Here is a 26,502-nt window from a genome sequence, read left to right on the forward strand (position 1 = left end):
TTTTTTTCACAGCTAAGCGTAATTTCTACAGGAAGAAAGAACTTACAGCTGAACACATGGAAAACCAATGCAATCGGACAAGAAGTAATGTTTAATCTGCAATTAATTTTTTTTTTTTCCTGATTCTTTGACTCTTATTTTAGTGCAAAAATAACTCAAATAAAATTATTATTTTAAATTCAGATATAAGTGGGGGGAAAAGAACTGAAGAGAAAAACTTTGAATTTCCAAAGGCACACATGGAGCCAAAATGACTGATTTGGAACGTTGGCCTGGATTTATTTAAACTAATAGCTCTCGAATATAATATTCTTTAGCGCTAAGGGAAAGTACAAGAGTCTTTAAAATACCCTTGTTTGCTGAAGGCATGTCGTAATTGTTTGATTGTGTAGAGTTGAGACAGATTGACTCAATCTGCTGTATTGTCATGACATCCCAGTTGTGCTTATAAAATATGAATAGGTTTACACATTACACCTGGAACTGTCCCTAGCAAACAACATACAATTTTCTAATATGTCTTGATAAGAAACTCACCATGTCTTGAACCAAAACATATATATACCAAGAGACTGACATCCACAAGTCTGAAAAAGGCTTTAACGTCATTTCGCAGGCAAAACAGTGTCAGCCATTATCCACAAAATGAGGAAAATATCGAACAGTGGATAACCTTTTCCAGAAGATCACAAAATAACGTTAAATCTGCTCTCGATCAGAATTCCTGAAGAAGAACGTCCACTTATCAGTTGACTACTTTAAGCTCAACCACACTTGGACTATGCACCAAATAAATGTTGAAGCTGCCCAGTAAGACTTCAGGGATAAATCCAGTGCAGATCATCTTAAACATGTCCTATAAATAGACTTTAGTAGAATTGGTGATATATAAATAAACTTGCCTTGCTCATTCTCAAGGGTGGTACAAGTAATTATTAGATTTAGAGGTCTACTATTATCATTATTATTTGTTAGATAAGAACAAGTTGGATTAGACAACTTTGTTTCTTAGTCATAATCAGTTGAAAAGTAATTTTGTATTTACAGTGGCACTACTATGAAATAACTAGCATTGTTACTGGATCTTTTAGTTTAGTTTTGTTTTACCATCTTCCTTCATTATTATTCTTTTAAGATTTATGATTTCTTTGTAACATCTCATCTTCCACTGCCTCCATTTCTTATCACTTTATCCTGACAAAGTGGTCACAAACCCCTTAAACATGACAAAGATAAAGTCCACCCAGTACAACCGAAATAAGATCTTACACCTCTCAGCCTTGTCGTAAAAAAATCACTTGTGTGTTCTCTAAACTTTCCTCCAGACTCTCTTGAAAGGGCAGACACTAAAACTCCCCCAGCTGTCTGCTCTCTCTTCTTAGACAACCAAGCCAGCTGTCTGCCCTCCACGTTTGACCTTATTTTGATGAACACCATTGTGTGTTTATTTATGTTCCTATATGTGTGTGTAAGTGCTTTCAAAAACGTGCATGAATATATATATATATATATATATATTTTTTTTTATATATGTGTGTCTGTGTGTGTGTATAATATGTCATTGGGCTTTTTTTGCAACCTTTGGCCTTTTGATGACTGCAGGCTAGATCTATTGGCCATGCGTCTCTCTTGCTCTCGTCTCCCTATTTTTTCGCCACCGTTTCCTGACCGATAGCCTGTCAGCAGGAAGAGCACTCACTCTTTATTTGTGCACACCGAGGGGTCGATGTCTGAGTGCCACTGAGGAAGGCGGGGAAGGGAAGCGTGTTTGAGTGTGTTTTTGGAAAAGGAGGCCATAAAGGACAACACTGTCCAGACTTTTCAAAAATAACAACGCATATAGCTGTACTTATAAGTATGCATAACTGTGTCGCTGGGAAGTCTATCTGCTAATTATTTAGTCAGGCTTTGACCTTTAACCTTCTCCTCTAACCTCCTGTATCCTGCTGAACTGAAGAGATAGACATGCATTCATACATATGCACATCCACATAGGCTCCCTACGCCCCCGTACACGCATGCACACACACGTGCACACACACACATAGAGACCCCCAGGGGAACTGGGGCTGTGCGTTTTTGTGAGTTTCTTTAACTTTAGCAGTTCAGAGAAGGAAAAACATGAGCAGACTTTCAAGGAATGTTTTTAGACATGATCAAAAATATTTCAGCTAGAACACCAGTTCAGCGTGAGAGGCAAACATTCAGATTTATTACAGCCTATATTCCAATACATACTCCCCACGTACCTGACCTACTTCTATATTTGACAGCTGTTAAAACAGAAAGGGGGTGAAAAAAAAGCATGTAAACACAAAGAATGTCAAATATGCATGACGGTACTGGTCTTGATAACTACTGACTACAAAAATATTCACTACTTTCTTAATTTAATAAGATTGCTTGTTCTTGCATGAGAACAACGGATTTTGCCACCTGAGTGAAACATCTGCATGTCCTCCAGAAGTGGTGCTCTTCAGGGCTTTTCTGATTAATGCCATCCCAAGGCAAAGTCTGTTTGCTCAGATAGAAAGGCATCTCTTCATAGGCCTGCAGGTTTTCAGATGATTGATTTGAGAAGAGTTCAGCAAGGGTTTTGTGACCTACCGCTGCTTTGAACTTCTCCATAACATTTTTTTCTGATCTACTAGGCATGATTCCAGGTCTCCACAATGTTTTTTTTTTGAATTCATGTTCTCTCACTACATATAGGGCTTTCACAGAACAGTTGTAATTACACTAAAATCAAATTTAACAGCGTGTAACACCGTTTAATAATGAAACGACTTCTGAATGGATTTGGCTGCTTTAATTTCTATGTAGGAGAATCCGAGTGCAGGAGCTGAACAAAAATGCACACAACAAACAGTCCAGACAAGGATTGTAAAACCATGTGTCTTTTTGTCACTTGCTGACAATGTCCTACTTTGTGTTGATCCATCACATGAAATCACAATAAAATACAAAGTCGGAAATAAGAAAATATAGTTTTGTAGGTGCAGTTTGGTGTTGAATTTAACCTATTTTATGCACTTGTTACATGTAAAATATGTTGTGACATTTGTTATTTGTAACACCTCATCTATGGGCGATTCTCTCAAACTGTATTAAGATTATTGGTCTTAGGTTATCATTCCCATGTTAACTATTGAAAAGAAAGATCAAAATAAAATGCACAGGGAAAAAAAAAAATTCAGGCACAGTGGACTTTGTTTTACCAGTCTACCCACAATGTACAGCAATAAAGCTCACTCAGCAAAACCCCAATGCAGCAGTACAGAAAATGAAATAAAAACAATACAGTGAAGTGGAACTCGGTGAAATCACTTGAAAGCACAAGCTGAGTTATGGGCAGCTTTGAGTTTAGCCAGAGGGTGGAAACTTTGCTTTTAACTGCTTGGCCAGGGTGACTAGGTGCTTGTGTGTGATATTTGTTTTGGCAGGACTGGAGCTGGTGCGAGAACACGATGAGCTTATGTGGATGTTAACAGATGTCTGTGTATATAAGCCAAATAAGCCCCTATGCTCACTTAGATTTTCCCTATATTCAAGTTTAGGGTAGCAGATACGGTTAAATAAATCATGTCATGGATTTCTTCTTCTTCTTCTTTCCTGACTAAGATGGTTGTGTTTCTTTTTTAGTCTGCTTTGTCTCATCTGTGTTGAAGTCTGAAGAAACACTGGCTGTACAAGGATGTGAAACCTAAAATTTAAGGCTAGCAAGAAAAGCAAGATTTTTTTTGCATCATTATTAGAAGAAAAAATACATTATTTTTTACAAACGCAAATTCAAATTTACATTTGTGTTGGTATTTCACTCTCTTTACTCCAACACCACTGAATTTAAACAAAACTATGCAATTAACCAAGCATGGTTATGTTAAAAACAGTTTCCCAAATTTTAAGCATCTCACTAAAAATTTGTCAATCTGACATCTGAAGAAGGAAAGAGTATGGCCTAACTGCAAAGCTACCAAGACATAGTTATGCAGGGAAATGGACAAGCAAGGCAAAGAAAGCATCAGAGTTGCAACTCTGGAGGAGCTGCAATGATCTATATTTTGGGTGGAAAAATTGACAGTGCACTCTACAAAACTGTCCTTTTATGGGAAAACTAGTAAAAATAAAGTTTTGGGAACTAAAACCGAAAACATTTGCACTTTCCTATAAGTCATGTGAGAGATGGTATGTGGAGGAAAGTGGAATCCAAGGAGGCAGAATAGCAACCTGAAGTTGGCTCCCCCAGCTTCAAATTATGCACGATTGGTGTTAAATGTTTGTGCAGCAAAGATTTTTATTTGTACCGCTATCATTTTAAAGATATGAATATATGTTTCCAGAAGTCATCAGAGGTCTGCCACCCACACTTACAAAATCAAGTAAACTCGATGTCAGTCAACTGTGCTGAAAATGTTTTTGCTGCATAAACCAGCACAAACATAGCTCAAAAACTTCACCTTGTCTGAACATACCAGACTCTGCATGCAGCTGTGTGCGTGTTCAGTGTCACATAACACCTAACCCGACCCGGGCGGCTTTTCACCTTTAGAAAGAGTGAACCCTGACCTCTGGAGAAATGACCCTAGATCTTAACAGGCCCTCATTATACAGAGAGGATTGCTGGTGACAGGAGACAGATGGAATGTCCCTCACACATAAAGGCAGGCGCACACATGTGCCAGTTCACAGACATGGAGCAAAGCTAATGGAGTAGAGAGGTTGTTTTCTACAGACTTGAGGAGTGACAAGAAGTTCCACGGGGCCACTTCCCCACAAACACACATACACACAAACACACACACACACGCACATTGAGCTCAGCTTACACAGGAAACTGCTGAGACACACGGGTCAAGTCTGCTTCCATGTTTATGGTTCTTCCAGACCCACTGCAGCAAACGCAGGTACAGTCGCACGCAAGAAGCACTTCAACGTGGAATCCTTTCTCTGCCTTTTGTGTACATTCACAGAACATGGTACCTTGTTCTGTTCTTTCTTTTCTATTCCAGCACGACATGGTTTTAGGACAGGTGTGCAAGCCTGCACAAACTGCTCAGGAGCATCCATCAGTACGGTACTTGCGTGCACCTTAACTGCAGCAGCTGAGTCCTCTGAAGGTTAAACTGGACACAGACTAATTTATTTTGCCCTCTGAGGGCTACTTTCTCCTCAAATAATGAGCCTGGCAGTTTACCCCATACTAAACCTCCCCAGTACTCCACAGATGGCCTTTCAATTAGCAGGCAAGAAACATGCAGAAAGGCGATGCATAGTATAATCATTGATCTTGCAAGAGGGACCACATTCACATCTTGTCATGAGCAACATACACTGACAAATAAATGCGCATGCACACGCACACACACACACACACGCACACGCACACACGCGCACACACACACACACACACACACACACACAAGAGTGCAATACACAGATAAATATCCGAGCATATGGCTTGTGCACACATGTATGTGTACCTAGAGGGCCAGATTACTTTGCTTCCTGCTTAGCAAGCAATCTTTCTTCAGGTCACTATTCCTCACTTCCACACAGGAACAATCTATAAATTCAGACTTCTGGGACACAGCCGAGTGAATGTATTTGGGAGAGTCATCTGAATTTAGTTACCGTGGAGCTGCTGAGTCGTTTACATCGTATGGCGGATTTCAAATTTGAGATAAATGCCATATGCGGGTAAAGAAGATTGACTCTCAGGTTTGCAGCTGTGGAGCTATGAACTCATTCTCGAGATATCGGCCTGTTTCCCTCCTACCCGTCCCTCCCCTCCAGTGTAGTATAATTCTACTGCGCTTGCTATTTTAAGTAATATTACAAATTGGGAAAGCCCTATTGTAGGAAATGTTCCCAAGGAAGGAGGAAAAGTGGATAGAGGAAGGAGAGGAATTATTCTTTTCTTCTGTGAAATCACACTGAGCCTTTTCTGCCTGACGCTTCCAAGTGCACCAGAAATGGGAAAAAATGCCCATAAACATTTTCTTGACCAGGAAGCTTTCTGTAAAATATGGTAGATTTAATATTTTATCCCTGGTGCTGATACAGGACTATACATTACTGCAGTTGTTGGCACAGTTGCCTTGCAACAACAAGATTCTTAGTTTGAATCGAGGCCAATTTTAATTTCTTTTGAGAACGTGTTCTCTCAGAGTAGTCCCACATTTTCCCAAAGTTGAAATATGTGTGAATAATATTAATTGGTGTTGTGTTTAAATGTCATTTGTCTTGTGCGGCTCTGCTTTGTTCTGAAGTGTCTGGTCATTGGTGGTCTTTGGTAAAACAATGGAACTACACGTGCTCAAAATATATCTATAACAAACATCTATGTATTAACAATAACGTTTAGTGAGATCTTGTTACTTTTAATTAATATGACTTTGCTTGCTTTCAATGGATTTTTTCAGCTTTGAGAAAAACCTCCATGTATAATATGTGGATGTAATCTAATAGGTGGAAAATTCACCATTACACACGTGGAATATCTGCATCACTACAGAAGCTAAATATTTATTTTAGCTGCTTTTTATGGTTTTTTGGGGGGTTTTTTCTACAATTTTTTTATGGGCTTACCCTGACATGATGAGATGGAGAATTTGTGAAAAACAGTACGTTTGCAAGTCCCACTGTTTAGGAATATAAAATTTTCCATTGATATGCTAAAAAGACATTTGGGATTGGTGGATTTTAAAGGCAGATATTCACCAGGGAGTTGTGGGCAAGCAGAGGGTAGCTGCATAATCAGCTCTACCATCAGCCAACTGATATTCTGCATAATAGAGGAGAGATTTTTGGGTCAGTGTGTGTGTGCGTGAGTGTGTGATACATGTGCATGGTGGGGCAATGGCAGCCTCAGTGTGCGTTTGCCCTTTTATCTGCATGGATGTGTACAAGTTTGCTTGCATCCTGTCTGAATTTGTATGCATGTGTGCCATCTATGTCTGGATGTTTATCTGTGTGAGTGTGCGTGTGTGTGTGGGGGTGTGCGTGTGTGTGTGTCAGGAGCACTGACCTCTTTCCCCACAGGGAGAAAAGTCCCTGTCTCATTAGAAAAGAGAGACAGACAGACAGGCAGGAAGGCAGTGGAGGAACAAAAAACAGAGGACAAGCAGAAAGACAGGGAGCAGCAGAGTGAGGGTAGCTAGAATGTATTAAAGGGTCAAAGATCACCCATCCATTATCCCAATGTGCAGGCAGGAGCCATGGCAGAGAAGGTCACAAAGTTTTCTGAGTCACATTCAGATCCACAAATCCTTTTGCTTCATTTTTCTTCATTTTTCTTCTTCAGGGACCCTTTATTGACATGATGCATTCCTCAGACCCCAACCAATAGCATCACCCTAGCTGTTGATGTGACCGAGCTCTGACCCTGGTCAAAAGTACAGATTCTGATGATCACTCAATCAGTAATTTAAACTTTTGAGTGTAGCAAACACTTTGAACCACACATGTTCAGCGAGTTGACTAATCACTGAAGATTCACAAACACCCTGTCATATTGACTGTACGCAGAGACTGAGGCACATACTGCCCAAAATGTATTCATGTTCCAAATTTTCTCTCATTCCCTTTGAAGCAAAAGCACATCTGCGTTCGTGGTGGTTAAGAAAATCATCTGGTTTGATCATTATAAGCTAGTTTGCCCTTTTGAACCGTGACAATGGCAGCTTCTTTATTATTACGGTTGTTATCATTAGGAGTGCTAATTTGGTGCCCTTAAAGATAACTCTGACCTATGCTTTCTGACCCTTTACCACCTACACACATTTAAGCATATTACAACGTTGTGACTTCTGCACTTGGTAGTTTTCTTGCATTTGTTGTTCTAATGAAAGGACAGACTAAGCGTCGTTGTGTGCTCTGTGTGTGTCAGACTCTGTCTTAACTTCAAATACAGTTTAACATACTAGATTACTTCCTTTAATTCAACATCGAGTTAGGGAAACCAATTATTAGACATTTTATACAACCTTAAATTGGTTCAGTGTCAGTGAATTAGGGAAAATTACTTTAATCCCACACAGGAATAACTAATTTCTATGACATTTTGATGCATCAATTGGGTTATTTTCTGTAGCCGGATATTTGCCTTGATCTGAGCCAAATAAAGACATGGCTCTGCTTCCTCAAAGGCCTTCCCAAATACATCACTTTACTAGAAGTCTGACCAGTTGTTAAACTGTCTGGGGAACAGTAGACTGTCTTTTGAATCAGCTCCTCTAAGGAGCCTCTAGGCGCTAGCAAGTATGTTCTCCATTTTTCCACTGGTACAAACTCTGCACCACCCAAAAAAAAAAAAATGTGTGCTTCAGTTTTCTGCTGAACGAGAGGAAAGAATCGCTTTAGTCGAATATAGAAGTGGGTAGTAACTAATTACATTTACTCAGTTACATTTTGGGGTAAAACACAAACAAACATATTTTAGGAGTAGTAGTAGTTTTGTTGTTATTGTTGCAGATTGTCACCATCAGGACACTGACTATTCCTAGTCTTTTATTTTTTATTTTTGCAATCAGAGAGAGGTTAAGTCTGTCAGTGCAATCAGAGCCGACTGCCTCTCACCGAATCCATGAATGGCATTTCCAACTGTTCTTTAACACTGTCAATTTTTTAACCTTCGCAGCTTTTGCTGAAGAGAGATCAGCTGATTAGGACTGCAATTACAACAAGCGTTCACAAGCACTGCTCCTCGTTTCAAACTGCACTAATAAATTAAAGTGGTGATATCAAGGCATCTGTTTGCAGGGATAAATAACGTTTGTTGAATTAAACTGTCTTCAGGCAATGTGATCCTTTGCGAGCATTGAAAAATACAGGAGGGGGAGGAGGATCAACCACTGCTTTGACTTTCAGGCAGCCGAAAATCAAACCTTTTCATTTCCAGAAGTTAATTAAGTTCACATTAAGTTCTAGGTTATAGTTCTCAATTGTAGAAAGGTAGACATCTACCTTCAGGTCGGGAATCGGCCTCTTCCTCAAGCAGAGAAGTTAAAGCATGCTAGCTTTTTCTTCACAAGTAAACGGCCGGATGGAACAGGAAACAAACAGGTGAATTTAAGCCTCGTTGGCATTTATATGGGCACTGCTCAGCTTTGGGGTCTCCCAAATGGGCCGGAAAGGGTTATTGGGCAAAAGCATGTCTGGATTTTCCTTCTGGACTTGTTACTACACACACAGCCCAAGCGAACACACACACACACGCACACACACACACACACACAACCCATGTGGGACACTTTTCTACATTCGGTGCATGCCACAATCCAGACTTCCCTGTCTTTTAATTGAATCAAGAGGCAGCTTGTGGGCGTTTGAGGTTTGAAAAACAGAAGAAGCGTGGGGTGTGGGGAAGCTTCACAGGACGGCTGATTGTGTGTGTATAAACAGACAAGAAATCTAATTGTTGGACTCCATGTGTGTATAAATGCAGTCACGGAAGTATGTTTATGTGTGAATACCGCTGAGCATGATAAAATAAACTTGGGTGAGCAAGTGGTGAATCGAAAATTTTGGCCTTCATGGTTGGTGATAAAGTCAAAAACTGTTTGGCTGAGTTCTGTACAAGTGTTATCATTAAAAGGGATTGAGGAATAACAAGTCTGAGAAGATTTAGCGATTTTCAAACATCACAGTATTTCTTGTCAAAAAGTAAAATCTATCTTAGGAAGCACTATGCAGTTTGTATCTAAGCATGCAACTTCATAAAGATGAATGCCCACATGGATGCAGGAGAGTTTTATTTTTCAGTAAGAGGATATCTTAAGTTGCCCTGTTGTGTTTGCATCGTTGACAAACGAAAGTCTTCTGGTTGGGCTGGCTTTCAACACTTACAGTAAACTGGGACTGGTGAAGTTTTCACCACTTTCAAATCACAATTTAGCATAAAAACCTGCTGTGTGAACATGGCCTTGGACTGAGACAAGCTTGAAAACCATAATAGACTGCCCTTGAATACACTGGACTAGAGTATTCTACATTGATTACAGTGTTTACAAAGAACAAGTCATGATTTTTAAAAACAAAATCTGACATTGCACTCATGAACTCAGTATTGTGTATCATCTCCTGAGGTAACATAATCATTACAACTCTAGGAATATCCCACTGGCATGATGTGTAATCACAGAAAATAAGTCCAACATGAAGCTCTACCGACTGCACGCACTTAAGTCATTGAAGTGCAATGAAATCTGACTCTGCGCAAAGATGAAGGGATTTGGGGGGAGCCAAGTAAAAGACACCGAGTAATGATGAATCCTGTGATCATCTGCTGAAAAAAGAGAAAAAAGTAAAACAGCAATGAAGAACAAAGCGACCACAACAGAAGCCCCAAACCTCCATGAAGCCCACCACCTCATCATCACAGAGTAATGTGGTTTGTCTTACAGGAGGTTCCTATACTTATTACGGGCATTATATGAACTCCTCATGTGATCGCGTTAAAGTATATGAGCTCTAACATCCCTTAAAGATCAGGTTCTTAGCCTGTTTGTAAAGCTGAGCTGATGATTTTCTTCATTAGGTATTTAGTGGCTCGTTTATTTGCGCAAAGGCCTTAAACCTTCTGTTATACTCCCTTTATCTCGACTGAAATTACTTTATGAATCTAACGGCATTTTCACATGCTTCTTTAAATCCACCATATAATCAAAGAAAAACCAGTTAAGAATGAGAGAGAGAGAGAGAAAGAGAGAGAGAGAGAGAGAGAGAGAGAGAGAGAGAGAGAGAGAGAGAGAGAGAACGAATGGGGTTGAGGCAAAATCTTGAAAAACAGCCTGTGAGAAGCAGAGTGAGAAACAGACAGCAAGGAGAGAAATGGAGTGAGAGTTGGATGGAAAAAAAGAAAAGCAGAGGAAGAGAATTAAAGAAACCACAACAGAAGCTCAAAGTCCTTAAAAGCCCCCTTCTCCTCATGTTGGTGGGGTGTGGTGTTGGGGATTTGGCTTAACTTCCTACAGTGCAGCCCCTTTCCAAACATCTCATATATACATCCAGTCAGGCACAAAGTTACAGCAAACCACATCACAACTGTTCATGAGAGCGTGTGTGTGTGTGTGGGTGTGTAAGCTCTCCGCTCAGCTGCTCCCAGACTCACAGAGAGCGTTTGCTGCCTGAGCGTGTCAGAACTGTCTCTTGATCTCATCTGTCTTTTTATTGCCTAATCCCCGTTTCTTCTCTCATTCCTCTCTCTTCCTCCCTATGTACCTCCTTCTTTGTCCTTCATTTTCTCCCTTCAACCCCAACAATCCCACTTCATATTTCTACTTAGACTTTGACTGTAGCTGCAGTTGCTTTGACAGCATTAGTTTTAAGTTCATGAGAATAAAGGTCGTTCTTTTCCCTGTGTCCTCACGGTCTGTATTTGTGTTCTCTTTGAGCTTCATACAGGCTTACTAAAGTCCTCCGTTTAAGGAAGTAAAGATGGGTTTGTCCGATCCAAGATATGGGTCATCCGTGAATTGGATTTAGTGTAGGACGATGAATGTTTCATTTTGGTTTACGTAACAGTGCCTCAGCTCTACAGTGGCAAAATGTTTGTTCAACTTACCCTCCGACTCTGTGCCATCTGTCAGAGTTTCACATTTAGTCCTCTAAAATTTCCAATAACACCTTTTAACCAAGATGCAATGGGTTTTGTGACTAGTAAATGAGTTTTGGATTTTGTGAAGCTTTTGACCTGCTAATACTGATTTTTGCCAATTCCAGGTTTTTTCTTTCAGAACAACATGATACATGAAGAGTTTTTTTTCTGCTGAGCTTCAATGAATGATTTTATATATTGGTAACAGAGGTGTCTTAAAACTGCATGTGTGAGAGAGCAGCTGCTGTAAAACCTGATTTACTGTTTATAAACGCAATAACAGATTTTACTGTTTAAACTGTGGATCGTCCATGAGAAATAAAGCTGAGAGATCAAAATGATCACACAAATCAATTTTGCTCTACTCCACAGCCTTCCTGTTACCTGCCTTTTGTCTTGCTCTCTCTTGTTTTGTCACAGCCTGAATAAATTACAAACATCTTGTGAAGTCATAAAGAAATGGTTTCTTTTGAAACAGCCTCTTACATCGCTGTGGTTTCTTTAACTTCATTTTTTAAAACCTCTGTTAGTGAAAAAGAAAGAACTAACTGAGTCTCCTCCCTGCATTAAGATCTTCCACATTAAAGAGTTTTGTTGTAGCTGCGACCTGGAAGCACTTAGACTCAGTGCGTTTGCTGATCAGTAAAAAATTGAATTCTTTTAGTTTCCAACTGGTCGGTTGCTCGTTGTGGCAGATCAAGCTGAGCATTGTCCAATTCTGATCCCATGCACTTTTCTCTGTGCCTCTTATACTTCTACGCTCATAATATGCTGTTGCACATTTGCGTTGTGTAAAAAAGTCCACAGAGGTAAACAGAAAAGAATAAAATGATGTGTACTTAAGCTCTCTATGGAAGTGTTGAAATCCTTAAATATACAGCAACAAAATGCAAGCAAAGATGATCAAATGTGCTTGAATTTATTTGGCAGACTTAAGTATAAATATTTGGTAAAAACAGACTTCTTGTGAATAGTGGCCAAGAATAATCAGCAAAGTGGCATTTATGTTTAAACTGAACTTTATAGGCCTTTTGTTCCTGTCCATAAAAAATAAAAATAAAAAAAATAACACTCTTTTTGGAAAACGTCAAATAAAAACTCACCAGAATTTTTAATCAAATTTGTTTTTTCTTTACCAAAATTCTTAATAATGATTATTTCTTTTTCAGTCTGCTAGCTCTTTAAAGTTTAACACATTTACCAACAGCTGTGGGGTTCTTATAGCTTATACCCACAATGCAAGAGAAAGCTATTAACTTTATGATGCCCCATCTAATTTTTATCTTTTGCATGATCCACACTTGGGAAAGTTTTAGTTCTCAAAAACAAAGTAATGGATATGTGGAAATGTGGAAACACTCAGCACATACACTGCAATTAAACGGTTTTAAGACGTTAACTCTATTAGTCATCAGTTTCTGAGAAGATTTATTGTGAAAATGTCCGAGATAACCTGCGAGAAGTATTTACTTCTCAGAGCTTGGAGTTTTACACAGTTTAGCAGTGAAACCCTGAAACAAACATGTGGAATTGAATTTTCTTTCTCTGTTGATAATCAGCACTGTGGTGTAAGCAGCCGTCATGATGATTAAACTCAGATGTTGATTTTTAAAAGCTGACATGCGGCTGGAAAAGTCTGTTGCCACAACTCTCTCAGCTTTGAGTCACTAGTGAATTTTAAACGAGGTTTGTGTTTGTAATGTAAAGATTAATTCACATTCTAGAAACATTATTAAAAACCAGCTTCAGTTGTTCTTTGCTAAAGAATTATGAATAAAACCATTATTTATTTGTAAAAGAAAAATCTGCATTCTGCCAAATTTCATCAATGTGAAAACAGGTTCAATGTTTTTAATTGTAGACGGTACTCATCGAACACATAGGCAGCTAATTATTAATATTTTACAGGCTTGTTAATAGGTTTTATCAATACAAGTTGGTCCGACCGGCACAAGACAGTCATGATGTAGACAAGTGGAAATGAGTTCGACACCTCTGAAGTAGTGACCAAGTTTATGCTTCAGATATTTTAAGCAATTTATTTGAAGTAAGTTTTAATTTCAAACTAAGCCCTGGAGCCTTTAAAAATAGTGGAGCTACAAAAAAGGGTTTTGTGATGTGTTTCATACATTAGAGCAGTGGTTCTTAACCTTTTTTGAGGTACCGAACCCACCAGTTTCATATGCGCATCCACTGAACCCTTCTGTAGTGATAAATAAAATGATTTTTTTCCCCCAAATTCAAGACATACCCAAGATCACTAAGTCTTCTTAAGAGATAGAGTCTCTGAGAACAGTTCTTCAAAATATAGTCAGTGTTTTCAGCAAAGTTGAGCTGACTGTCCAGGAACGACSCAAGGTATTTAAAATTTGCCACAGTTTCAACAGGTTGGCCATCGAGAGAAACTGGAACCACTTTAAGGTCTTGTTTGGGTCATTTAATTAGCTCTACATTCTTAAGAGAATTAATAATAAATAATAAAGACTTCACGGTATTCTGATTTAGTAATGTAATTATATTACCACCCCCACACCGAAAGCTACAGAATTTGGTAAAAACTGTGAGTTTCGCTGAAATAATTAAAGACAAAAGTTCAAATCCATGCTGAGAGTGGAACTCCTTCAATCAGGGCTCCTCCGCAGCTCTGATTGGCTAAGCAATGTAACGTGATCCTCTGCAGCAAGTGATAGCAAAGCGGGGCGTCATCACGACTTTACACAAGTGTGTCTTTACCTCCGTGACAGAGGCTCCGCCGAACCCCTGAGACCGACTCATCGAACCCCTGGGGTTCGATCGAACCCAGGTTAAGAACCACTGCATTAGAGGGAGAGAAACCAAAAAATGATTTTATCTATGATTTTATTAACTTTTTTTAAAATAATGAATCGGCAGTATTTTTAAAATATTGATTACGTTATCTATGTAATAAGACGCCAAACAGACATTCGTCTGCTTTCATTGCTGTTTACTTGTGACTAAACGTTAGCATTTGAGTTTGTTTTTATTGTTAGTTTATCATCTAGACAAAAAGCCTGGCTTCAGTTTTGGGAGATCATCCAGCATCTGCTTATTTACTTTAGCTGTGACGCTAAATAAAGACACTATTATGTATGAGTGAAGTCCTTTACCATTAAGCCAAGTTTCTCTAACCACCCATAAACATGAAAATAGTTCATGTGTATCCATGCTGGTACAAATGTCTATTTCTGTATCAGTTGTGGTCCTGACCTCAGTTCCTTCTCCTTCAAACCAACATTGTGTATGAGTCACAATCTTTAAGCCATTTATAAATCTGCTGCTCTCAGAACATTCACATTTATTTTATATACAGATGCCTCATTAACCTGCAGTTTATTTATCTTTTTACTCCTTTCAAGATGTGCCTAGTTTCACATTCACTTTATATGTTCAGTGTTATATAATGCTTCCGGTTTCAGTAAAACACTTTGCCATCAACTTGAATTGAATCTTTTTCTTAGCATTTGATAATTGTGCATGAGTCAGGCCTTCTGGTGTGCTAACTGGATTTTTTTTTCTTTGCAATTCTGCCTCAGGTCTTGGACATTTAGTGGACCAGAAAGCTGACAGATGATGCCCATGAATGATGGATGATGTCTTCTTGGTGCCAGTTGAATGCATTATAAAGCAATGATACGGTAATTCCAGTTTTCCCCACCCAGAAACTTAGTGCTGATACTGTCTGAAGAGAAGCTTAGAAAAGCTACAACCTACAACCACATAATTGCTCACAAAAAGATGCATATTCAAAAAGGATACATATTATTCTTTTTTTATTTTTTTGCTTCTTTTATGTTACAAAATAAAAAAAAGTACAAGACTTAATTTAAGTAGATTTTCAAGCAAAAAGTTTAAGATTTTATTATCGTGGCATAATTTCAGAATGTAAAAAAAACAAAACAAAACAATGTTAAGAGTATTTCAGTGGGTAAAAACCCCAGCAATTGTTTTAATATAAAGCACAATTGCCCAATTTATTGGCAAAAAAACTGTTTCTACAAAATAAATGTGACATTTTTTTACCAATTACATTTGTCGAGGGAACTTTAAATATTCTCCCAGGGATATAAAGGTGACATCATGGTATCACAGGTCAATATGTTTAACTTACCAGGTTGAATCAAGACCCAAATTTAGCTTTTAGCTCCGGGCCTATTTCTCTTCCCAGTGAAACATGTCAGTATACATTGGATAATGATCTGTAACCAGGACATACAAATATCTAGACATTGTCATTAAAAATGTGTTGGCTGTAACAAAAAACTCAAAACCGTGTTTAAGAATAAAGTTTTTTTTAAAATTTTTTATGCATATGTAAATTTAGCAATCAATGAGTTATTTTGTAGTTTCAGAAGCTAAGAGGTAATATTACCATAAAGTGGACGTCTACTTTTCAGCATTTGATTTGATCTGATAAACTAGACTTCTACTTTCTCAAAGTCCTTGTAGTACATTCATTGGTAGTTAATTGATCATTGAACCTATGATCTACTAGTCAGAGCCATTGGCAAAACTGGTTTTAAGTATTTTGTATCTTATATATATATATGTATATATATATATATATATATATATATATATATATATATATATATATATACAACCTGTCCTGTTTGAATTAAGTGTCTCCTGCTGTCACAGTAACACCCAAGCTGTACAGACCCAATGTTGTGTGTGTATGCAGATCCATGTGCTGTAGATTTGTGTTTGAGTGTGGAAACGTATGCAATTATTATGCTGGTGTGCGCCTCTGTCCCTACTGTAGTATGTAGGTCACCAGTATATTCCTGATGAAGTGTAGTCCTCTGGAGAACTCTACAGAGCCTAAATTAGATACTATTATCTCTCTGTGTGGGTGTGTGTGAGAGAAAGGGAGAGAGAAAGTGAGAGCGGGATAGACGGCGTTATCAGACAAGAGTGCCGCAGGCATATGTTTTCAGTTTTGTGCACATACATGCTTTCACATGTGAGAGCGGTATTGTGATTATGCATGTCCATTTATGTGTGTGTAGGTGTATGAAATTGCAGGCTATTTCAAATATAATGTACTTATGTGTGTGCAGCAAAATGACACAGTCATCATCAGGCAGGCTTGCTGATCCTTCCTGTTATGACTGACCTGTAAATGTAAATGTCAGTCTGTGATTGTTAACAACTCTAAAGTTGTAAAATCTGTCCCTTTTGCAACAGAAAGCTTGCAAACTGGTTACAGGGTTAAAACTTTGATCTAAGAAAACAAACACATAGTCACAGTGGCTTTTTCATTTCAGGATGTCTTTGAAAATGTTTTCTGAACTGTAAGTAAAATAAACAGATTTGTTCTGGTAAAGCACTGAATATAGTCAGTATTTGTATCATTTGCTTTAGCTTCAGCATCCAAGGCAGTATCCATCATTGCTTGTGTGGCAAAATTCATTTATCTGCCCTCACATTTAAATGTGATAAACTCAATTCTTGTCACTGTTCTGTCATCAGACTAAATACACTAAAACCAGATTAAGTTTTTTTGTCTGTGCGATTTCGGAAACTTAATTTTTGATTTATTTATTTATTTATTTATTTATTTATTTATTTATTTATTTATTTATTTATTTATTTAGTGAAATTGCAGTTTAAATGTATGCCTTCTTATCCATGTATACTGTTGGTGCAGATTTGTTCGCGGAATCAAAATCCACCACTCTATATTTTATGCAACCTCCTTCAGCAAAATAGTCACCGGCTATACCAACTGATCCGGGACAGTTTTTTTTTTGAGACACTGCACAGCCCATAATCCTCTCTTCATTTCGAGATGTCTACATCTCTAGTCAGTCTACTGTCTGTTAAGTCACAGGGACAATACCACATATGGCCAATCTGTCAAACCAATTTGGAAATTTTTCCAGAGCTAAGCCCCAAAAGTCATATCCAACCTGAGAGGAATGAATAGGAGTGAGAATGTCTGCCTTTGAAAGGCTTCATGCTTTGACCAAATCATATGCTGTCACTCCTATGCCTTAGAAGGCCTGCACTTTTCATCAAAGCCCTTGATGGCTACCTTTCACAGCGCTGTCGAATACACCCTGTGAGCATCCCTCCCTTCTTTTCTCCCATCCCCTCCCAAATCTCTTTCTTCTTCCCTCCGATGTCTACTACCCCTTTTCACTGCCCCCACCTCCCACAATCTTCCATTCCCCTTGTCTTTAATCCCTCTATCCGTCTCTCCTTCCCCTCCTCAATCAAACCCTCAAATCCCTCCAGTTTTTTTTCTCCTTTTTCCCCTCTGTGTCTGTGTGACTTCAGTTCTGTCAAGGTAGATGAAACAAGAGAAATTCAAATTCATCACAGTCATAACCTGCCATAATAATCAGCCACTCTCATTCCTCCCTTGTGGTGGCAGGCCAATGTTGCTGGCCCCCTTTTTTTTTTGGGTGGTTTATTTGCATATTTGTTTCCCCTTTGTTTCTTTTGATGAATTATTTACCATAGAGAAAAATGACAGCGGAGATCAGTGATGATTGCCGTCACGGGTGCCGCTCTTTGTAATTGTTCTCCTTTTTTGCTGATTTTCAATCAACGTTTTTCATGCAGACTACAGATGAGGAACAGGGAGGAGAACAAAAGTTACACATATATTTTAGCATTTCTGGTGGATTCTTCCCCCCGTCTACAGGGAACGCGGCTTCCATTGTTGTCATAATGATTACAAAGTTGGCAAAAGCAGAAAAAAAAACACACAAAATGTGCTCACACTCCTACACAAAGGACAAGTTGGATGAACACAAACATATCCTGTTCTTGATTAAATAACTACTAAAGATACTTAATTGTAAGGCAATATGCTACTAATAATAGTTTACCAAAGACATTCATTTTTAGTTAAGTGCAAACTGAGCTAAACTGAGCACACAGACCACACATGTCAGTGCAACAGAATAGGATCTTTAGCAGACTAATCACAGTAACTTGTATCCTCATAAATGCCTTGACTGTAAGCCTCAGTAGCAGTGTTCACAGTGTGTTTCAAGGATATGTGCGCCACACATTTTCAAACAAACACGCACGCATACATACACCCCCATCCTGTCCCTGTATTGCCCTATCCAAGAATAACAATGCATAATTCATATCTGAAAGTCTCGTCTGCAGACAAAAGTTGCCGTTTGCATTTATTATTTATTGAAAACAGCTCGCATGATGAATCCTTTAACAAACAGACTAAGCGCTGCACCTATTTCTTCCTCTCGTGGTGTTTGTGATTTGGTATAGTTTTTTCCTTTTTTTTGTTGTGCATGGGCTCATTAGTTGAAATTGGGATGTGAGATAAAGAGAGAAATGGCAAGGGGAAAGAAGATACGGAAAGGTGCTAGAGAGAGCGGGATGGTTTGAAGAGGGAAATTGGGCCAAAGAATTAATAGATCAGTTTTTAAAAGGTATGGATGAATGAGGGTCTTGACTTATTAAGCAACCTAATTAATTTAACAATGATATTTTTTTTTGGCACACAGTTTTATTTTACACTTTAGGACTTCTCCGGAAAAGTCTGCTGACGTATCAGTAACATATTTATATAATCTTTCTATGTTTGTGTTGCAGTGCTGGACACACTCTAAGATATAATTACTATATATTTCTTCTGAAATTTGCCATTTGAACAATAATTTTTTTTTTCTTTTTCAAATCTGCCAATTAACAACTTATCACTCAAGTTTAAATCTGGTGATGTCTTTTTATATTTAGAATTTTCTTAAATGGATAAAGACACACAGCAACGTTGGTTATTTCTCTTGCACAAACTTAAAAATCCAATTTGGAATAGCGGTGATTAAACAGACGATGCGATATGATAAGAAAGAAATGAAATAACCACAGCAGGATGAAAGCTGGCAGTCCAGACATGAGCTGGGAAAGAATGCATTTGTAATGGCTGCCATGGGAAAAAAAGTAATGAATCGCATAGATTGAGGAGATTGGGAGATTTTTGCTCAGCAAAGTACCTGATGCTCTGTGCGTGCCTGTCCATATGTTTTTGGTAAATTTATCCTGTCCTGATAGAACAAGATTTTCTTTAGTTTTGCGAGCACATGGGAAACATTAAAACCAGATTTTCTTAAGGAGAAATGGTTGCAAGAGGTGTAGAATGAGCACAAAGATATTGATGATCTACCATAAAATTCATAAGTAGTTAACTTAAACAAGATAAACTGTTTGTACAGGCAGGTTTGTACGAGATGTGAAATGCAGCTGGGAGTTGTAGAAGTAATTACAAACACACTAAAGTCACCTTCTAACTCTGATCCAGCTCCATTAAATGTTTACATTATTGCTTGTTTTCTGTGGCGTCAGAAGATACACTGGTGGTATGTAATGCTCCAGCATCAACTCTATGTAAATGGGAGTCGCATTACTAGTTAACAGACATGAAAAGACAAATAATTTGAATTTGACAAGGAAAAAAAAAAACCTCCTATAATCCAATATTGTTTATAGGGCATTGACCTGTCCTTTAATGTCATTCCTAATCCAGCAGAACATTAACTTTTTATACCCCTCCTCCCAGTTTGCACAAACCTCTCTCAATGCAAATACATCTTAGATTTCAGATTTTGCTATGGTTTGTATCTAAGGAGATAAAAGCATAAAACTTCTCACAAATGCATATGACTAGATGCTTATCGATTCCAGAGGTGGAGCCATTTGACAATGCAATTGCCATAGCAATAGTTGTTAGGTAATCAGTTTTGCATAGTAACCGACCACTGAAAATAAGTTTCGTAACTTGATTTTATGTGTTTAAATATGATCAAACCAGCTGATTGCCCCTTTATGGTTTTGTTCCCCTTTAAATATGACGTAATACAAAGCGGATACAAAATGTCCAGGGCCATATAGTTTAATCAGCTTCAAAGTGATAAGTCTATTGAACATATGGAATTGTTCAATAGAGCAATAGGGCCAGCTCGTTGCACCTGTCATTTTCTGTACAGCAGTAAAGAGTTGGCAACTATAGCTAATTTTAAAATTAGTGTCATTCAGTAACCACGCATATGTGCAAGACATTTAAATGTTTGCCAATTGTGGTAATTCAAAAACGTAGGGCTTTAGTCTCTTAGATACAATTGTTTTAAAAGACTCAAAAATCAAAAGTCCCCCAACAAGTAATCTCATCCCTTTGTAAACCTCCTTGCCAGCCGTTTGTTGACCACCAAAACAAAAGAAAACAAACAAACAAACAAAAAAAAGACAGAGCTATGCACATTTCTAGCAAGTATAATCTATTACTAAAAAGCAGATTCATTTTTATGATCATCTGTGGCTACATAGGTTTTTGAATTATAAACAGCAGAGATATTTTTCAGTTTAGTATCACTGTCTACCATGTAATCGAGCAGCCATTCAAGTTTTCCTTTTTGATTACTTCAAAGAAAGAGATTTGGTAAAAAAAAAAAAAAGTTGAGCTATCTTCTCATTTCTTTAGATGCCACATGAAAAAACAATGTTTACATATTGATCGACACAGTAAAGTGAAGGAATGGAGAACAAAAAAACAAAAGTGAAACAACTTGTGACAAAAGCCGTTTTCGCACTGCAAGGAATGGAATGGAACGTACGGAACGGCACGCTTCGACCCGGTTCCACCCGCACTGCAGCCCTGTTGTGTTTGCATATAACTGAGGGCGCCATCGGAGCTGTACCTGACATCATTATTTTTGAAACTAAGCAATGGTTTCGATGTAGCGGGCGAAGCCTTTTCCTCAGAGATGCAACGGAAAACTTTCTCTTTCCTCGTTGACCGTTCTAGCTCATTCTGTACTCGTTCATCAGCCAGTAAGTGGAGGAAAAAAATTACCTCATCAGGTAACAGAAGAATATTGAGGGGAATTCATCGCAAATTAAAAATAATAATAAAAATATTAAAAAGAGCACTCCTTACAAAATACAGTAAGAACAGTTTAGTGAGAGCTAGCTGGACCCGATCCACGGCTGACTGCAAAACCACCAACGGCTGACTCTAAACCAATCAGCTGCTGATTCTAAGCAGCACCGCTTGGCCGGCCCAATTGGAACCACATCTCTTGTGGTTCCAAGGGGCCGGGAGGAACCGGTCGGAAGTTCTAATGCAAACACGGTCGGCCCTACTTTGAACCCGTTCCATTCCGTACCGTTCCGTTCCTTGCAGTGCGAAAACGGCTAAAGTGTACTCTTGCAAACTTCAAATCACAAACTGGCCACTTTTTAATAATTAACCGGTTCCTCTGTTACAGGCCCCTGTCATTGTGGCCCACGTTGGCAGAAGACCACCTCACAGGGATTTTCCTCTTCACCAGGTAACCACAAAGAGGAAAAGAATCACATTATCCACATGTACAGTGCCCTCATCCGCCCACACACGTAAGCCCTCGGCACTACACAGCGCTGACCACCACCGAGGCAGGAAACACAGAAACGCGCACACACACATATTATCTTTATGAGGTGTTATACATCGGTGACCACCAACACAGCGTCTCAGTGTTCCCTAATCCACACTGTGTCTGAAAAGGCCGCTTCATGCAGTCGAGGGATTACATTGTCGGATTAATGGGAGTTTTAATTTGAGTCATTGTTGGAACTCTTGGCTGTAAGAATAGGTAGGGAAATAATACCAGTACTTTCTGAATGAAATTAAATGTGAAATGCCTTCAACTTTCATCTTTTATTTTAGAAATAAACCAGAAAAAAAGTTAACTTTGTAAGATCAGAAGCTTTCTTTTGTTTTGTCTTATACTAATAAAAATATTACTATGAGACGTGTATCTGATTTTACTAGACATTTATTTGGCAAGAAGTTGGAAGGCTATAGTTCTTTATATATGAGACACAAAAAAAGCTATAGCTTTTACAAACTATTAAATGAAAAGAACATGGAGTTCTCATTGTTTTTCAAAGGAAGTTGGTTATTTTAAAATCTATGTTTACCACAAAAAAACAGTGAATTCTGTACAAATACAAATAATTTGGATTATCAGTATCAGTTGGTTTATTGTTGAAAATGAACATTCAAAGGGAATGCGTGGCCACTTATTGACAACAGAAATGGAAACCGTAAGCATTTTTCCCCCAAAGATCTTATAAACTCGAGACTTTCTTGAACTTTTGAAGGAAACAGGTGAAAAGGTGAAACGGTCTCTTCACAAATGGAATTTGAGTGTTGAAAACATATTTTGACCAGGATGATTAAAACAATTATAATATTAAATCTAAAGGAAGTCAACCCAAAACTAAAAAGATGAGGAAACAAGACGGCTCACGACACAGCCAGAGTACAGAGGTTGCTTAGAAGAATCAAGTTAAGAAAATGCATAAAGCGGTTTTATATTTTATGTTTCTTCTGTCAATGTAAAGACGTCTCCAGACTGAAGCAAATCAGAAGCAACTAGCAAAACCACTGCATGACTTGCTAATTAATATAGGACAATCTATTCTGTTGAAAGGAACGTGCCAATACATGCATGTTCAAATCTGAGTTCTGCTGGTCAGAAATGGAGCACAAATATTTATCACTTTATGAATTCAAATTTTAGCTGGAAACTTTGATATCGTTCATTTTGTCTTGGGTGCATGGACATTGTGTTATACATTTGTGTCTGAGTTTGGCCTCTCCAGTGTGAAATCACCACTCTTTGTTGAGCTGTGGTTTCATTCTCAGCAGCCTGCTGCTTTTTTTTTTCATTTTTTTTTCATACAATTTTCTCAATTTGGGTCATGATGTTAAACATAAATGCCTTTTGCTAAATCCCTCCACACCACTGAAAACAGTTGAAAAAGTGATACAAAATGTCCTTCAACTGTTGTATTGCGTCTCCCAATCATTTCCATCTGAGTGTCAGTTTACAGATTAATTTAAATATTATCCACAGTTTGGCTTAATCCTGTTTTCATTTTAACTGATGGCCTTTAAGGAAGTAAATGGTAGAAACGTGCTACAAAATGGCTAAATAATGCATCTATACCACAGGCATAGATGCATTATGTCCCCTAAAATGGAACAGAACCATAACTCTAGTTGGATAAAGAATACTCTAATTTTATCTTTCTCATAAGGAGAATACCCAATCAAACATAAAACTGACCATTATTTTTTTTCTCTCTCATTTGGTTCCCAAAGCAGAACTAAATGACTTTCTTAATCTGCTGTTTGTCATTTTAATTTGTCCTTTAAATGGAACACAAAATTCAACATATGTATCAAACTGGAGAATATGAAATGCACAATCATCCATTTCTTTCCTCCTTTTCTCATTTTAAAGCTTGTGGAACAAATGAATTTCATTATTAAGATTAAATGAAAACACTGGTACAATCAGCTTCTGGATAGACTGCTGTTTTACCGGTCTCACACTGAGAGTCACTGCTGAGTTCCACATGTTGTCCAGACTGCATTTATTTAGAAAATTAAATGGTTTTGTTCTTTTAACTTCAGTTGTGGACTGGCTTTTAAGTAACAGTTCAAATTGAGTTCAAAATTAATTTAGAGCTAAAGGCAAAATTGTTGGCCTCTGTATTTCTTTTTTTTTTTTTAAAGATCATTCTGTCTGAAAAGCCTTTCCATTAATATCAACCAGCAGAAAGTTGCAGTGAGCATTGGGTCATATGATGCATGCTCATCTGATACTTATGTATTGTTTTGCTTCACAGTGAGGCTGAATCTGAATTTTCCACGTCCTTTGCACATTTTAACTTTTTAGTTCAACTTTTTGACCCTTGCTCAGCATCGTCTATTCACTTTTGTAACCCAGGCACAATATTGCCTAAAAGCCTTGATTTCAAAGTTTGAAGTATGTGGGTGAAATGCACGACATTCCGGCATCACCTTTTAATGCATTTGTTACAGTCGCATGTTGGTGTGTGAGTATATGTGACAGATTTCCACAAATTTAAAGAATATTTGGAAAGTTTCTGTACAAAAATGCACAACAAAAACAAGCAATCAGAGCCAGGGAGAAGGTCTTAGTGCTGTCAGTCATCCTCACGTCTATGCTGCTAAATGTGCTACAGACAGAGAAGCAACTTATCGTTCCAAGAAAACTGTTTGTTACTTTCTCTGGGGAGTGACTAGAGGTCATGTTTACAAACCACTGCTGTGCATGCATGTCCATTGAAGTGAGTTCAGGAATTCACAGCGGCACCAGTTTTACCCATGCAAAAACTCTGAAAAGCTTCAACGCTCTCAGTGAGTTGTCAGGTTCATACAAAGCTGTGCATCTTTGAAAGGGGCTTAAAAAGCAGCCTTGTCAGCAGGAGAGGTCTTCATAACAATGAGCTCACAAGATTCACAAAAAAACCTAAATCCCCAACAAGCCTCTCAAATAAAAATCAAAGTACTTCAAAATTATCAACAAATGTTTCGAAAACGTGAACTGTAAATGAACCAGGCCACTTCCCTGTTGCAAATTACAGACAAAGGCAGCATGATAGACATTAGGGGCATGTATAGAGGAGAACTACGCAAAGTCACAGCTCAGACATTTCATTGTTCGGTATCTCATTAATGTTAAATCCATTTCTGTGGCAAACACATTTCAATGTGGAGAGGTGGAATATCTTTTAATACTTCATTAAATAACTCAAAACCTTTGAGCTTGGACAACACTAGATATTGAGATCTCCCAGAAATAAAAGGCTAACAGCTAGATAGGCAAACCAAAGAAAGGCGGACTCAGGGAATGCAAAGTGTTTAGCGAAAGATTTTATTTAGTGGATCTTTATTTAAGAGCCCCTGTTTGGACTTATGTTTGTTGAAAGTCCATTTTAATGCTGATTCAAAGTGGCATTCTTAGTATGCATCCTGAAATCTGACATAATTGTTCCCAGTGTGGAACCCAATTTACAATCTGTAATTAGAAAGCGTAACACTTCAGTGACAGTAAAATTATGAGTACATTCAGAGATGTAAACCACTTTAGAAATGTGTCTTTGATTTACCAAAATCAGAGTTCAGAAATCTGAGAAATACAAGAGGGCAGGTTCCTTTCTTATTGAAGTACAATCATTTGTATACTTATTAGACGTTAATGGTTTGTGAGATGGCTGTCTCTGGCTTCCCTCTTATACAATTTACACTGGTGTCTTGTCAAAATGAGTGTTTCTACATTGTTTTTTTTTTTTTTTTTTTTAACAATAAGCTTCATAAATTTATAAACTTAAGTCTATTTGTACATCTTTCCAGCCTAAAGAAGTTGTTTGTGTCTAAAAATAGAAAACATCACAACTAGTTGTGATGCAGTGCAGTTTGTGCTCGACCACCCACTCCATACCTTCTCACCAACTTGGCTCTTTGACCCCACTCACCTATGTCATCAACATCTATTCTCGGTAAACCGAGTAGGCCATGACTGCGCTAAATACAGGTGTGAGCTCATTAAAACGTTTAGGTGGCGGCTCCTCACAGAAAACTTTCGGACATGGTCCAGGACGTGTTCATTTAGCAGTCTCACTGCAGTCTGTCATAAAACATTAAAAGGCCACAAACTGATATGATTAGACTGTCCTCAAACAGAGTTATTACCTGCACATCATCCCCTTATTCTAAACATCTTTGTTAAAGTTAGACACTTCAGTCTCTATCGCTCTCTTTCTATTGAATGATTTTTGTGGAGTCTAGATAGATGGCTAGAGACTGACTGTATTTAAGATAAACAATTCAACTCCTAGTTTCTGATTTCCAATTAAAACTACCTAGACTAAATGGTTCTGACAATCCGTAATAAAAGAGATTTCTGCTTTTCATTTTTTTTTCAATGTATTCCCACACACTGCTCTTTCATTATTTTAAATTAATCACCGGCTTTGCATATCTCTGCTGCTGCTAGTCACATAATTTTTTTTTTTTTTTTGTCAAGTCGTTAGAGAAAGAAAACATCACC

At 38.0% G+C, this 26,502-nt stretch overlaps 1 long non-coding RNA gene across 5 annotated transcripts in view; it reads left to right on the forward strand.

Annotated features, from left to right (window-relative positions):
- Window positions 1-26,502, forward strand: part of LOC103478381 (uncharacterized) — a 117,609-nt gene that overhangs the window by 70,537 nt on the left and 20,570 nt on the right. For all 5 annotated transcript variants that reach the window (XR_001777396.1, XR_001777393.1, XR_001777397.1 and 2 more), the window contains 2 exons: window positions 15,151-15,252; window positions 21,862-21,924. This is a non-coding gene — a long non-coding RNA (uncharacterized LOC103478381). The remainder of the gene's footprint in view (window positions 1-15,150; window positions 15,253-21,861; window positions 21,925-26,502) is intronic.

The sequence above is a fragment of the Poecilia reticulata genome, linkage group LG16 (assembly GCF_000633615.1).
Source record: "Poecilia reticulata strain Guanapo linkage group LG16, Guppy_female_1.0+MT, whole genome shotgun sequence".
In the NCBI taxonomy this organism is placed as follows: Eukaryota; Metazoa; Chordata; class Actinopteri; order Cyprinodontiformes; family Poeciliidae; genus Poecilia; species Poecilia reticulata.